The sequence below is a fragment of the Sceloporus undulatus genome, chromosome 2 (assembly GCF_019175285.1).
Source record: "Sceloporus undulatus isolate JIND9_A2432 ecotype Alabama chromosome 2, SceUnd_v1.1, whole genome shotgun sequence".
NCBI classification, from domain to species: domain Eukaryota; kingdom Metazoa; phylum Chordata; class Lepidosauria; order Squamata; family Phrynosomatidae; genus Sceloporus; species Sceloporus undulatus.
Window position 1 is genome coordinate 172778306 of NC_056523.1, and position 13011 is coordinate 172791316.

At 39.9% G+C, this 13011-nt stretch overlaps 1 protein-coding gene across 2 annotated transcripts in view; it reads right to left on the reverse strand.

Moving 5' to 3' along the window:
* The window catches only part of HIGD1C (HIG1 hypoxia inducible domain family member 1C), a 29664-nt gene extending 16790 nt beyond the window's left edge, over positions 1 to 12874 (reverse strand). The window contains exons 1-2 of one of the 2 annotated variants that reach the window (XM_042454477.1): positions 12794 to 12874; positions 8475 to 8540 (exon numbers count right to left, since the gene is read on the reverse strand). The gene's annotated coding sequence lies outside the window, so the exon portion shown is untranslated. Of the gene's footprint in view, positions 1 to 8474; positions 8547 to 12793 lie in introns of those variants that run through there. The other variant, XM_042454473.1, reaches the window with a different exon arrangement.
* Positions 12875 to 13011: the final 137 nt, after the last annotated feature.

Consider the following 13011-nt stretch of genomic DNA (forward strand, 5'->3'; position numbering starts at 1 on the left):
GCTGTAGATACTGTATGCTGCATTCCTCCCTGACAATGATTGAAAACACACTGCAGAAATAATCCAGTTTGAGACCGCTTTTAACTGCCCTGACTCAATGCTAGGGGATTCTGGGAACTGTAGTTTTGTGAGACATGTAGCCTTCTCTGTGAAGAGAGCTCTGGAGCCACAATAAACTACAATTCCCAGGATTCCCTAGAACTGAGCCAGGGCTGTTAAAGCGGTGTTCAACTGGATTATATCTGCTGTGTGTTTTAGACCAATGTCTCTGGCTTCAGTCCAGAGTTTTTCTGGTTCCTGGACAATTAAATTTAATAGAGCAAATATTTATTTTTACATTATCTTTAAATGCTACAGGGATATTCTCCAGGTTGTATTTTGGCACAATTATTGATTTAGTTAGTGTTCTTCTTTAGCTTTGCTCTAATTTTTTATTTTAGTAGTTCATGGTCTGAGTTTTGCTCTTGGTTTTGTTTTTGCAGAGAGAAAGGAGCTTCTCCATCATTTTCTTTCAATTACGTAGTCTCTTTCATTTCTATATTGACCATCAGGTGATGTCAATATATACATTTGCCTCCTTGGTTGCCTGAGGAATGTATTGGCAATGAACAAATTGTTGGTGTCGCAAAACTCAATCTCTTCTACTTCATTTCTTGGTTTTAGGCCAAGTTCTCTCCTGCATGGTTTGCTCCAGCTTTGTTTCCTACCTTTGCATTCCTATCAGTGAGGATTATCGGCATGTCCTGTTTAGCTGTGTGTGTTCATTTTCGTCCTGGACTTCAGCGCAGGATCTTCCAATTTCTTCCACTGCTGCTTCTGTAATTGGAGCATAAATTTGGATTATGGTTATATTGAAGGACTTTCCTTGAAGTCTTATTGCTATCATTCAGATTGACTCTGTATTATATATCTGTGGAAGAGTGCCTTTAAAACTGGGCTAGTTTGGAGTGAAGGGAAGCTTGGCAGCTAGCTGAAAGCAATGGGCAGCTCAAGAGGAGCAAAACCAAACCCAGCTGTGTTGGGAGGTTTGGTTTTTTAAAATGTTAAAAATGCAGAGTCAGTTGTGACAGTTAGTCTAGTGAGGTCTGGGTGGCGGTTATACTTAAGAGAGTGAGAGCAGAATAAGGAGTGTTAAAAGCCTGCCAAGTGTTTGATTGTAATGTAACCATACTAAGTTTCAAGTTAATACACAAAATTCCCCTTTATTTCTGTGTGTTTCTCAATAAAGGATACTGTTTATTTCACAGTGGTGGACTTTGACTGATGTGATTACCATAAACTGGAAAGAAGGACAAACATGCTACCTAAAATATTGAAACTGGTTTAGGGAGATGCTTGGGACCCTTTTATACTTAAGGATAGTGTTAAAAGAATAAAAGAGAACAAGTGTTAGCAATGGAGGCCTTCTGAGGTTGGAAGGTAAAAGCAACCTAAGGCTTCAAGAAGGTCCTGCTACAATTCTTTGACTGCTTTTGATACCTGTCTCTTTACTATTATTAGCCACCCCATTTCTTCTTAAATATTCTTCTTAATATTACTAGATACAGGGGTACCCCGGGTTACGAAATTAATTCGTTCCGCCGCCGCTTTCGTAACCCGGAATAATTTGTAAGCCGAAAAAGCCATAGGCGCTAATGGGGAAAAGCCGCAATTTCGTGTGAAATAGCGCCAAAAAGCACCAAAAAATTTTTCGTAACCCGAAATAACCTTCGTAACCCGGAACAGTTTTTTTGAATGGATTTTTTTCGTAGCCCGGAAATTTCGTAAGGCGGCGCATTCGTATCCCGGGGTACCAGTGTATACTCAACTATACGTTGACCTCATGTATAAGTCGAGAGCATACTGAAGGCTGAATGGATGAGACACTAGGAGGGAGTCAATGCTTCTAGGAAAGATTATGCTCTTGCCTTTCACCAGGGGATGTGTGTGTGTGTGTGTGTGTGTACAGTACTTGCATTGACCCACTGATTAGTCGACTCAGTTTTTTGGGGTCAATTTTTTAACCTAAATTTCTAGGACTTATACATGAGTATATACAGTAATAATCAGGACTTAACAGCTGAGCCCTCACTGGAAGAAGTTAAGCAGCATGTACTCTTACCAGTATTTGGGAGAAGGCTATACTCAACACATGGGGGGGGGGCTCTTAAGTCAGTGCTATTCAGAGTGATGGTCCATGGACCAGTGCCAGTCTTAGAAGTAATTTTCCTTTCCTTTCACTGTATTCTCAGGCACCATGTGACCTGGCTGGAGATTTTTATCCTCATTTCTGGAAACATCTTTGACTGTATTGGTCATGAAAAGCTTTGGAGCACTCTCAAAGACATAGGAGTGCCAATACACTTAATAGTTCTGGTGAGAAAGCTATACTCAGGACAAGAGGCCACTGTTGGAACAGGATATGGAGAAACAGAATGGTGTCCAATTGGGGTCAGGCAGGCTGAATTTTGTCACCTTACTTGTTCAACAGCTGCCTCCCGAATCTCTGACTGAGCATGAATGAACAACAAAACAGAGAGAAAAGGAGAAAGCAGATAAGCCTGCTTCACCAACCACCCCCAGCATGTGAAAAAAGCATAGATCTGGCCACCAAAATTGAAATCATAAAAGAGTCTGGTGATGAGGGTGGGGGGAACCATCCCTGGATGAATTCTGATAGAAGCTTTCAAGCTGCTTGTAGAAGGTTCAAAATGTTTTTGTTTATCTGTGCAAGGATTACCTGACCTGGTTATTTAATTTCCCATGTGCATATTGTTAGTTCTGAATGTTAGTTACTTAAAACATGTTGATCTGCTCTTCTTTTTTCTGGTGTATAAACCTATCTCTATTCTTTATCTGCTATTTCTGCCTCTAACACCAAATTTTCTGTTAAAGAAGCATTCATTTGTTTATTTTATTTGCATGCCACCTTTCTTCCAGAAGGGACCCAAGTAATGCCCAAACAACTACTTCAACTGAAGAATATCTGTATCCTTTGGTCAGCTGTCGCTAACTCTAATTCCTTCAGTAAGTGTGTGTGAAGTTGGGTGTTTTTGTTCCAATAAGCATCAATTTAAGCTTATTTTCACTGAATGCCTATTTCCTTGGAGAGATCCTTTAAAAACTCTTCTGTATTTGTTTTCACCACTCTAAATAATTTAGTGCCACCAGTAGATATGGCCACTTCACTTTATTTTTACCATGTTCATTCAAAGATAAGGACATCTAAGCCATATTCAAGTGCCACATTTGAAGGACTGTTACTTTGAATTATTTGATTTTACATCATTCTGTGTCATCTGATTTTTCTTTTGGAAGAATTAAAATGGCCAGAAGAGGGAGCAGTTGCAAAATAATAAAATAATGGAGTCTTAAAATGCGTGAATCGCATTCCAATGGCTATGAGTCATAACATTCATAATATCACCCAAAGGTGGTAGAGCAAAAAAGCTATGGCTGATTCATATGAAAAGTGCCATCTGATCCCTCCTCTAATTTTAATAAATTCAAGATGAGATGACATGTTGAGCCAGTTGAGCCAACAGCTGGAGTGATGGTTGCATTCATCATTAATGGAAAAAGCTGGAAATAGGAAATAATTGTAAAAAACCACTACACCATACTGGCTCTCCAAATAGATGCACCCCACCAATAATGGTTTCATTCTTGCCCTCCTCCCTTGAAGTAACACCAAGAAATCACTGCAGTACAAAATACCATCAGATTAACAGCAGATTCCATCATACAGATGCAAAGCCTCATTTGGACCCTTAAACCCACAATCAATTCGACCTTCTTGCATTTGGGCAATTTACCCCCATAGAATCTCTCCCAAAGCATAATCACTTTTTAGATAATATAGGTCTCTGTGATTTGAAGAGTAAAAAGCACTGAACATATCAGTAACACCCATTGAATGATAGAATTCATTTGTGGACACAGAAGGAACTTATAGCTTGATGGCGATTTATGGAGTGCTCTTGCAGGCTTGATGCTGAGCATAAAGAAAACAAAAATAATGACCACAGAGGACCTGCATACAGTCAACTCTGACCCTGAGGAAATCGAATTAGTAGAAAATAAAAGTTCCCATACCTTGGATCAAACATTGATCAGAATGGAGACTGCAGTCAGGAAATCACAAGAAGACTAGGAATGGGACAAGCAGCTATGAAAGAACTAAATAAGATCCAAAAGAGTAAAGATATACAACTGAGCACTAAAGTTAGAATCATCGAAGCCAATGTATTCCTCATCTCCATCTACAGGATACAAGAGCCGGACAGCGAAAAAAGCTGATAGAAAGAAAATCAACTCATCTGAGCTTTGGTGCTGGAGAAGAGTGCTAAGGATACAGTGGACAGCCAAAAAGACAAACAAATGGGTCCTAGAACAAATCATGCCTGAAATCTCCCCGGAATCCAAGATGTTTAAACTGAGCTTGTCCTACTTTGGCAACATCATAAGAAGGCAAAAATCACCAGAAAGGAAAATACTGCTAGGAAAGGTAAAAGGCAGTAGAAAGCGTGGTAGACCACAAGCTAGATGGATAGACTCTGTTAAGGGGGCCATGGGTCTGAATTTACAGGACCTGAGCAGAGCAGCCTAAGGAGGACATCGTCATCTGTGGTCCGATCAAGGATGAGAGGAGGATCACATTTATAAAATCATACAAATACAAGAGGATTTTGTCCAGATCATGCTAGCCATAGAAAACGTAACAGGCCTCAAATCAACAAAGCAGGGATTAAAATAAAGAAACAGGTAAGATACCTAGGTGTAACAGTAACAGATAAGACAAACAAACTATTTGATAACAACTATGAGAAGATGTGGAAGAAAATGAAGATTTTGTAAAATGGCAAAAATTGCACCTATCTGTACTAGGTAGAATTGCAGCCTTTAAAATGAATGCTCTTCCAAAAATCCTTTTTCTTTTTCAGATGCTACCTATCAGAATTCCAGATAAAACTCTAATGATTTGGCAAAGAGACTTGATGCAATTCATATGGGAAGGGAAAAAACCCAGAGTTAAGCTCAAGATTAAGCAAGATGCAAAAGAGAGGGGAGGTTTGGCGGTCCCAAACATTAGATTATTAGAACTAGAAGGGGAAGGACTCAAATTCAGTTAACATGCCTTTCTATTATATGATAAAGAAAAAGCAAATTATGCCTTTAATGATCATTGTATTGGAAACTTTCTATTTCATATTTGGAAAAGATTTAAAAATAGAATCATAGGCCCTGGACAGATGGGCCCTTTAGCACGTCCTGGTGACGTGCTAGGGTTGCCTCGGGGTGCCATTTCCAGATGCCCCACAACCCTAGGACGTCACCAGGATGTCACTGCTGCGTGCCGTCCAGATGGATCTGCACAGCAGTGATGTACTCGCGCTGCCGCAGGCAGTTTGCAGCGGTGCTAAAAGGAGCTGCTTTTCAGCGCTTCTTTCTGCGTAGCCGTGCCATGCAATTTGGTTGCTGCGGTGTGGCTACACGGAAAAGAGAGGCGGCTCCTGGCTACCTCTTTCTGGTGGTCTGTACCCTGCCATAGTTAGCTTACCCACATGGAATTCACCTTTAGAAGCCATATATAGAAAAGAGATGTACAGGAAAGCAGATTGGATTAAATATAAAGATTTGTTAAGGAGCCAAAATAACAAATTTGTCTTAAAAAATGCATGATGAACTAAAACAAGAGGGTTTCAACTTAAATTGGTTTTAATATTGGCAAATCCAGGAGAGAACACGCATAGATATAAAAGAATGGGGAACTGTAAAGAAAAAATCAGAATTGGAAGAAATTCTGAATGTGGAAGAATATAAAAAAGAGGTATGATGAGAAAGATATATAAAAAATTATTATCTTGGGACACTAAACAGAGGCTGGATGGCCATTTGTCAGGGATGTTTTGATTTAGATTTCCTGCATGGCAAGGGGGTTGGACTGGATGGCCCTTGCGGTCTCTTCTAACTACTGTATAATTCTATGATTCTAGCAAGAGGTAGTCAAGGAAGTAATGATTAAATGGGCTAAAGATGTGGGCCATCCAATCAATCTAGACCAATGGGAAAAAGCTTGGATTAGAAATATAAATTTTACAGCCACATAAATTTGAAAGAAAATTGGCTTAAAATATATCTGACGTGGTACTTAACACCAATACAATTAACTAAAATATATAAGGATATAAGTATCCTTTGTTGGAAATGCGGATCCACACCAGGATCTTACTTTCACTGCTGGTGGTCCTGTGAGGTAACTAAAAGATCAGAATTTGTTACTCCATACTTATATTGTATGTTTTATATATGTATGTAACTGTATTTTAAATCAATAAAGAATTTATTTTAAAAAATTAAAGTAGGTTGGGTATACAAGTTATGGTTTTTTTGGACATTAAAAGATCCTATATTTATGTATTTTATGTAACAATGCTATCCTTTGTGGAATTATTTAAAATTACTAACATTCTTATCTTTTCAAAAGCTTCACAGTGCTTTAATATAAATCAGAGGTGCACAACTTGTGGCCCTTTGGATGTTGTTAACTTAGCCAGCACAGGCATTCCAGAACATCTGGTGGGTCATAAGTTCCCCTCCTCAGTATGAATCATATATAATTTTGTCTTTCATATTCATGTATTTTTGCTGTGATCATCAGTAACACATACTTATTGCAGTGCCATCTCTTTTCACACCCCTACATTTTTTGTTTCAATAAGAACTCAGTCAGGGAAGTTGGTGATAGGAACAAAATATATTTGACAATGTTTACTTTATTTTGTGCAGCAGAGGTCGCCCTCCTCTCAAATACATTTTTTATGAGTATCATCCTCTTGATTTATGCAAATACATTCTGGAGTTACAGACGCTTTATGTAATTGTCCTCATGTCCTAATTAAATGTAGAATCATAAAATGATAGTCTTGGAATTTCAGTTCCAAGACTGAGGCTGCACATTTGCTATCCTTGCCCAGAGCTTACAATGTCTAGTAAGGTCAGACAACTGTCGAGGCATTGAAGGGCTGAGCAACCTGAGCCCACACCTAGCAGGATCTCTAATCTTCCTACCTTTCTTCTCTCTTCTATTATGTAATTGATCAGCAAGAGAAGCGTACATTTGGATTAAGAATTATGGAAGGAAGAATGGATCTTTCCTGTCTCCCAATATTTCACAGATGAAAACCAGGGCACACGCAACATCAGAGTATGAGCAAGATGGCAGAGGTTCTTCATTAATGAGGAAGAACACACCAGCAAGGAAAGGCTGCAGCAGTTTGCTTTAGCCTTTGTCTACTGCGAAGGGCGAGATTCCACCCCACCTCTCCCCCACCGCATGCTGAATTAATAGAATACAAACTGATTTTGCAGTTTTAACTCCGTTTGCAGCAATTGAAGTAAGACCAGAACAAAGGGGAAAGGTGAAGGGGATGAGAGAGAAATTGGGACATTTTAAAAGCAGGGGTAAAATGGGGAGGAAAGGTGATTAATCAGTCTGTCCCTGACAAATTGGGAAAGCTGGAGGGTATGATCTCTTGCTGATGAAGAGAGAATCTACTCAGAATCATCTAAGTCTTTTGGAATTGGCCATGCTTGCTAGCAAGGCAGTTCTATTGCCCTCAATGGGTCTTTTGAGACAGCATTTTTGAAACTACACTGGACAGAAATTCAAGAACAGAAAATATTAAAATTCCCCTTTTTTCAGAAAAGGAGGGCCAGAAATACCACTACAACATGTGTATTGATATGAAAATATCATACTTTCTTTTACTGCTTCAGTAACATAATATACAGGATAACAACTGAGGTGTACAGTCCTGGTTCACACTTTACAAAATTCCCCACATAGAGTGGCCCGTCTTCCCAGCCATATGTTGTAACAATGCACAGATCCACAATTTTTACATTGGTGGCTGTTTTGCTAGAAGCTCTCCTTGAATGATTTATCAACCTCAAAAGGAAGGGACAGAAATCTCATGAGTAAATCCTCACTGGTACAGGTCATCTGTGTGTATACCCCAGTTCATGTGTTACTTCTGTGCCCTAGTGGCTCAAGGGTTGCTCTATACGGGGTGTGTAAGCTGCTGGGGTCTGGTAGGACAAAAGAAAATGTAACAGACCTTATAAGTGACCCATGCCCCTCATGTGTTTTCCCATTAGAACATTAACGATTAATTTGCTAAAACTGGCAACATTTTCAAGCTGGAGAACAGAATGGAGATGTCACAAATAAAGCGACAGAGGCAAGGCTTCCTAAATTACACTTCTCCCTGACAGTTCACAGGCAAGCCTATTGTTCTCTGAAATCTTTAAATTAAAGCAACAACAAAAATAACGTAGGTTAAGAGAAGCTGGGAAGGTTTGAGAAAAGGTTGTGAGCCTTCCTGTCATATTTAATTACATACTGCTTTGCAGTGCGATGAGAAAAAGCGTAGTGTGGTTAGAGCAAAAAATACAAAATGAAGTCACAAAAATATGATGAGAAAAACACTTACCAGTAGCTAATACTTAGTATTAATACTGCAGAGGGATTTGGAAATATTATTTCCCAGCATGAACATCTATTGAAAATAAACAATAAAAATAGGTGAAGGAAAGAAGGCAGAGATAGGATAGAATGGCTGGTTGAATTTTATTTTTTGGAACTAGGTTTGTCTGTAGGCGGAGCAAGGCCTTATTGGTGGTGGTGCCAGAAATGGCTGAAGACCTTTTGGTTCCTGAGGCAGAAAATTCAAATTGTACCCCTCCCCCTTGTAGTAAAATAATAACCATATAACTGCCAATTTACAGTACATTATTTTAATAGCATTTAAATCTGTCACCAAAAGTGACCTGCCTCAGTCTGCCCAGAGGGAAAGCTGGTTTTGGGTAGCACCTTTCTGTAAAGATCCTTCTCCAGATGCATTTACATGGCCAATGTAATGGGTGGATCAAAATTGAGGCCTATTTAGTCCAGTATGCTGTTTCTCACAGTAAACCAGTTACCTATTGAAAATCCACTGGCAGTTCATGAGTGTAAGAGCAGAATCCCATTTGTTTTCTCCAGCAGTTGGCATTCATGGCCATACTGCCTTGGGTACTGGAGATAATATATAGCCATCATGGCCTTTAGCCATTGATAGCACCATCCTCCAGCATCACCTTAACAAAGCATTTTGCCTTCAATCAATTAGACTGTAAATTACAGTAATGCATTTCCATTCCAAGTAATCTAAAGTTAGAATCAAGAAAAACTGTTCTTTAACCAATTAAAATTGAGAGAATGCTAGTTTATTAACAGGGATGTCTGCATCGGTGTGAGTGTGCGCATGTTCGAGTGAGTGAGTGGATTGGATGCTTAAATCCATCAAGCCACATGGCAGGTGTGCTAAGTTGAAGACAAGTGGGAGGAAATCACAGTACAGTAATTAGCCTCTTATTTCTCTGCTGACATATATGCAATACTTCCATCATACACAAAATATTTAGGATCAGGACTGGGAACCTTTAGGAGGTAGATAAAAGTCACAATAGTTAGGTTGGCTGTATGAACACCAACCAGCCAGGATTCATCCTGCAAAATGAGAATTCTTTTTCCACAGAATCTAAGGTTGGTAGTTGGATCATTTGTTTCCATGCATGCACTTCTGACCACTTAGTACAGGGCAAAATCAGGGTCGTCTCCTCATCAGACAAAGAGCTTTCTCTTCCAATCACCAAGGCCCAAGCAAAGTGCCATCTTTTCCAAAAAGCTGCCAAGAAACAAGTGCTTTTTACCAAGGGGAGGGTTTCATGCAGCCTTCCAATTTTTTCTTAGACTTCAATGCCTGGCATTCTCCTCTGTTGGTAATGCTGGCTAGGGCTGATGGGACTTGCAGCCTGACAACATTAGGAGGACGACAGGATTTCTACTCTTGTGTTTCACCAATGGCCCTTAATGCTGTGACTCAAATTACAACACCAGCACAAAGCTATCAGGGAAAGAATGGCACTCGTATTAGAACAAATTACCATCTTAAGAACATGGATCAATCAAAGTTCAGAACGTTTCAGTCGCACTATTTTAATGGGAGAACGGAGTACATTAACTCCCACTTTGCCTGGGAAAAGGGCATAATCCAGCCCATCTGCTGTTGCAAACTTGCTTTGCCAAGCTCTGTATAGAAGACTTACACTGGTCCAGCACAGTGATAACATGGTGAAGAAATGGGGAGGAGGTGATTACATCTGCAGTGAGCCTGAGACTTCTCCTTTTTTTACTTACAATCTACTCTTTTTCTCAGATCTTCACACTAGTATTTGACCAGCCTCATTATTCCTACTTGCACTTAACACAGTTTCCTATGGCAGGCTTTAGAGAGCATGCAGTTTTGCCAGGATCAGAGTGAACAGCAGCACAGAAGGAGCCTAGTGCTTCATATTAAGCAACCTGCATCCAATACAGTCAACCTGAACATTTCAAACTTGAATAGCATAGATGGGCTGGCTGCTGATTTAAATTAAACTGGAACAGATAAAAACCATGGACTTTATCACACCAGCCTGCTGTCCTGCCCCAATTACACTTGATTGAGAATAGAAGCATACTGGTTTGGCATTTCTTTTCACACTCTTCCTCATGGAGATTATCACATTGTCAAAAAAGTCAGTATGCTCCCATCAATATCGCGTGATAACGTGAAGATTATCACACAATGTTGCGACTATCCTGCGAATAAAGAGAAATTCTAGCCCCACTTTTTATTAATGGGAATTTTCTGTGAATAAAAAGCAGCGCTAGAATTTCTCTTTATTCGCAGGATAATTGCGATGTTGAGTGATAATCTTCGTGTTATCATGCAATATTGACAGGAGCATATCATTATGCTCCCATCTTTTTTGCTGGTGAGATAACTGCCCATGATAGTGCTTTGACAATGCATAGTCATGTGATCTGTTTTCCACACTACCAAATGCCACCTTCTGAGGGTGGGTGGGGAGCACAAGCAATTGCAGCTGCCGATCACTTCCCAAAGCTGGCTGCTATGTGAATGTGCCCACGGCAGCCAGCTTCAAGAAAGTGTTGGCAGCTGCAATTGCTCCTGCCCCTGCCTGCCCTCCCAAAGCATGGGCCTGCTGTGTTTACATCCACAAACATGAGGGGGGGGGGTATTTGACAAATGGTTGTAACTGCCAGCTGCCTCCTGAAGCCAGCTGCTGTATGAATGTGAACACAGCAGTTGCCTTTGGGAAGCTGTTGGTGGTGCAAGTGCCAAGTTAGTGCCTAAGAAGTGGAAATGCAACAGAAGGTATCTATCACATGAAGGCAGTCATGGAACAGCTGTGAGATTGAGAGCCTATTGATGGGTTTTACCCATCAATGAAAATATATACTACTACTGTATAATGAAAAGAATGCAAGGCAGTAGCAGGACATTGCTACATTATGTGATAAGTACCTGCCAAAGACACTTTTATTTTGTTAAAATATCTTGTTTCTAGCCTCATGTGATAAAGTCTCATGTGGTCCAAACATGATCTCATTTTGTTATTTCTGAGAAGGAGGTGATCCAGCAACTGTTGGTTAGTGTAATGGTGCCATCATTTTCCTGATAAGGATTTGGACTATTTGTTCTATGCATTCATATTATGATTTTAATTACTGATTATTAAATCAATAATTTTAAGAGCACATTTTACAGGGAAGGTTTAAATATAAAAGTGACAGGGACATTAACAACTAAAGTTAAACATCATTTGATCCAATTCATTTCAGTGAGAAAGATTTAAGCCCATGCTTAACCCTAGCATTTAAATTAAAAAGTGAGGGTGTGTAAGTAGCTAATAATATTTCTAGAGTGGGCCCAGTAAGCAATCTCTTGATCCTGAAATGCTTTCCAAAATGGAGAGTCTGAAAATGCTCCTGGAATCAGCTCTTTGAATGAAAGCAAAGATGTTCCAAAAATCTACCATACAGGATGGGCAAAATGTTGTTGGACTGCAATATCTATTAGCTCTACCCAGCATAGCTAATGATAAAGAATGCTGGGAGCTACAACCCAACAAAATCTGAAGATTTTGTATGGAGGCTGCATTTTGCCTGCCCCTGCTGTAACAAGGAACCAGTCAAAATACCATCACATGCGTAAGGCATACCTCTATTAACAAACAGCCTTGAAAGACTGGCGATAAAGTCCAGCATTGGAGCAGAATAGGGGCATGGTGTCCACATGACGCATGCCCTGACTCTGACACCATGTGATGCTGTGTGCCCCACTGCATGGTGGGTGGCATCATGGCACTCCTCTGGCACTGTTCAGCCCCATATTCTCTGAGAAAGAAGCTTCTTTTTACAGTCTTTTTATAACTGCCTTTTCCTCTGTCTGACTGGAAGTTTAAAAAAAAACAAACCAGCATTGGCATTGGGATGATGGCAAAGGATGGTGGGAGAAACACAGGCTTTTGCTGCCAGAACGCAGCATCATGTCTGCAGTAAATAATGCAATAAAAATTGAGAAAAAAACAGGATTCTACTCTAGCCAAACCTACTGTAGCTATGTGCCTGCTTACAACAGGCAAGGTAAATAGTCACTGCCTCCATCATCCCTTCCTGAGCACGCATGGACAGTTAAACAGAGAAATGGGGAGAGCAAATAATCTTCCCTCTCCAGCTACCACAGAATAAGAAAGAAGCACGTATCCATAGATTCTAAAGAAGCAAACATTCAGCCACCAAAATGGAAATCATAAGAAAACTGAAGGGAGGGAGAAACAGTCATTCTTGGTTGCATTTTTGATGTTTTCAAGTGATCTCTAGAAGATTCAAAATGTTTTTCTTTACTTGTGCAAGGCCTACCTGGATGTTTCATTTATATTGTTTGCTTTGAATGCAAAGTTTGCTGAAATAAATTGAATGGCTCTTCTTTTTCATGGTGTTATTTCTGCCTCTGGTACCAAATTTTCACTGAGCTATACTGTATTCACCTATATAGAAACTTCCTTGAAGGAATGTATGACTCAAGTACACTGGTGCCTCGGGATACGAAATGATCGGGTTACGAAATTTCCGGGATA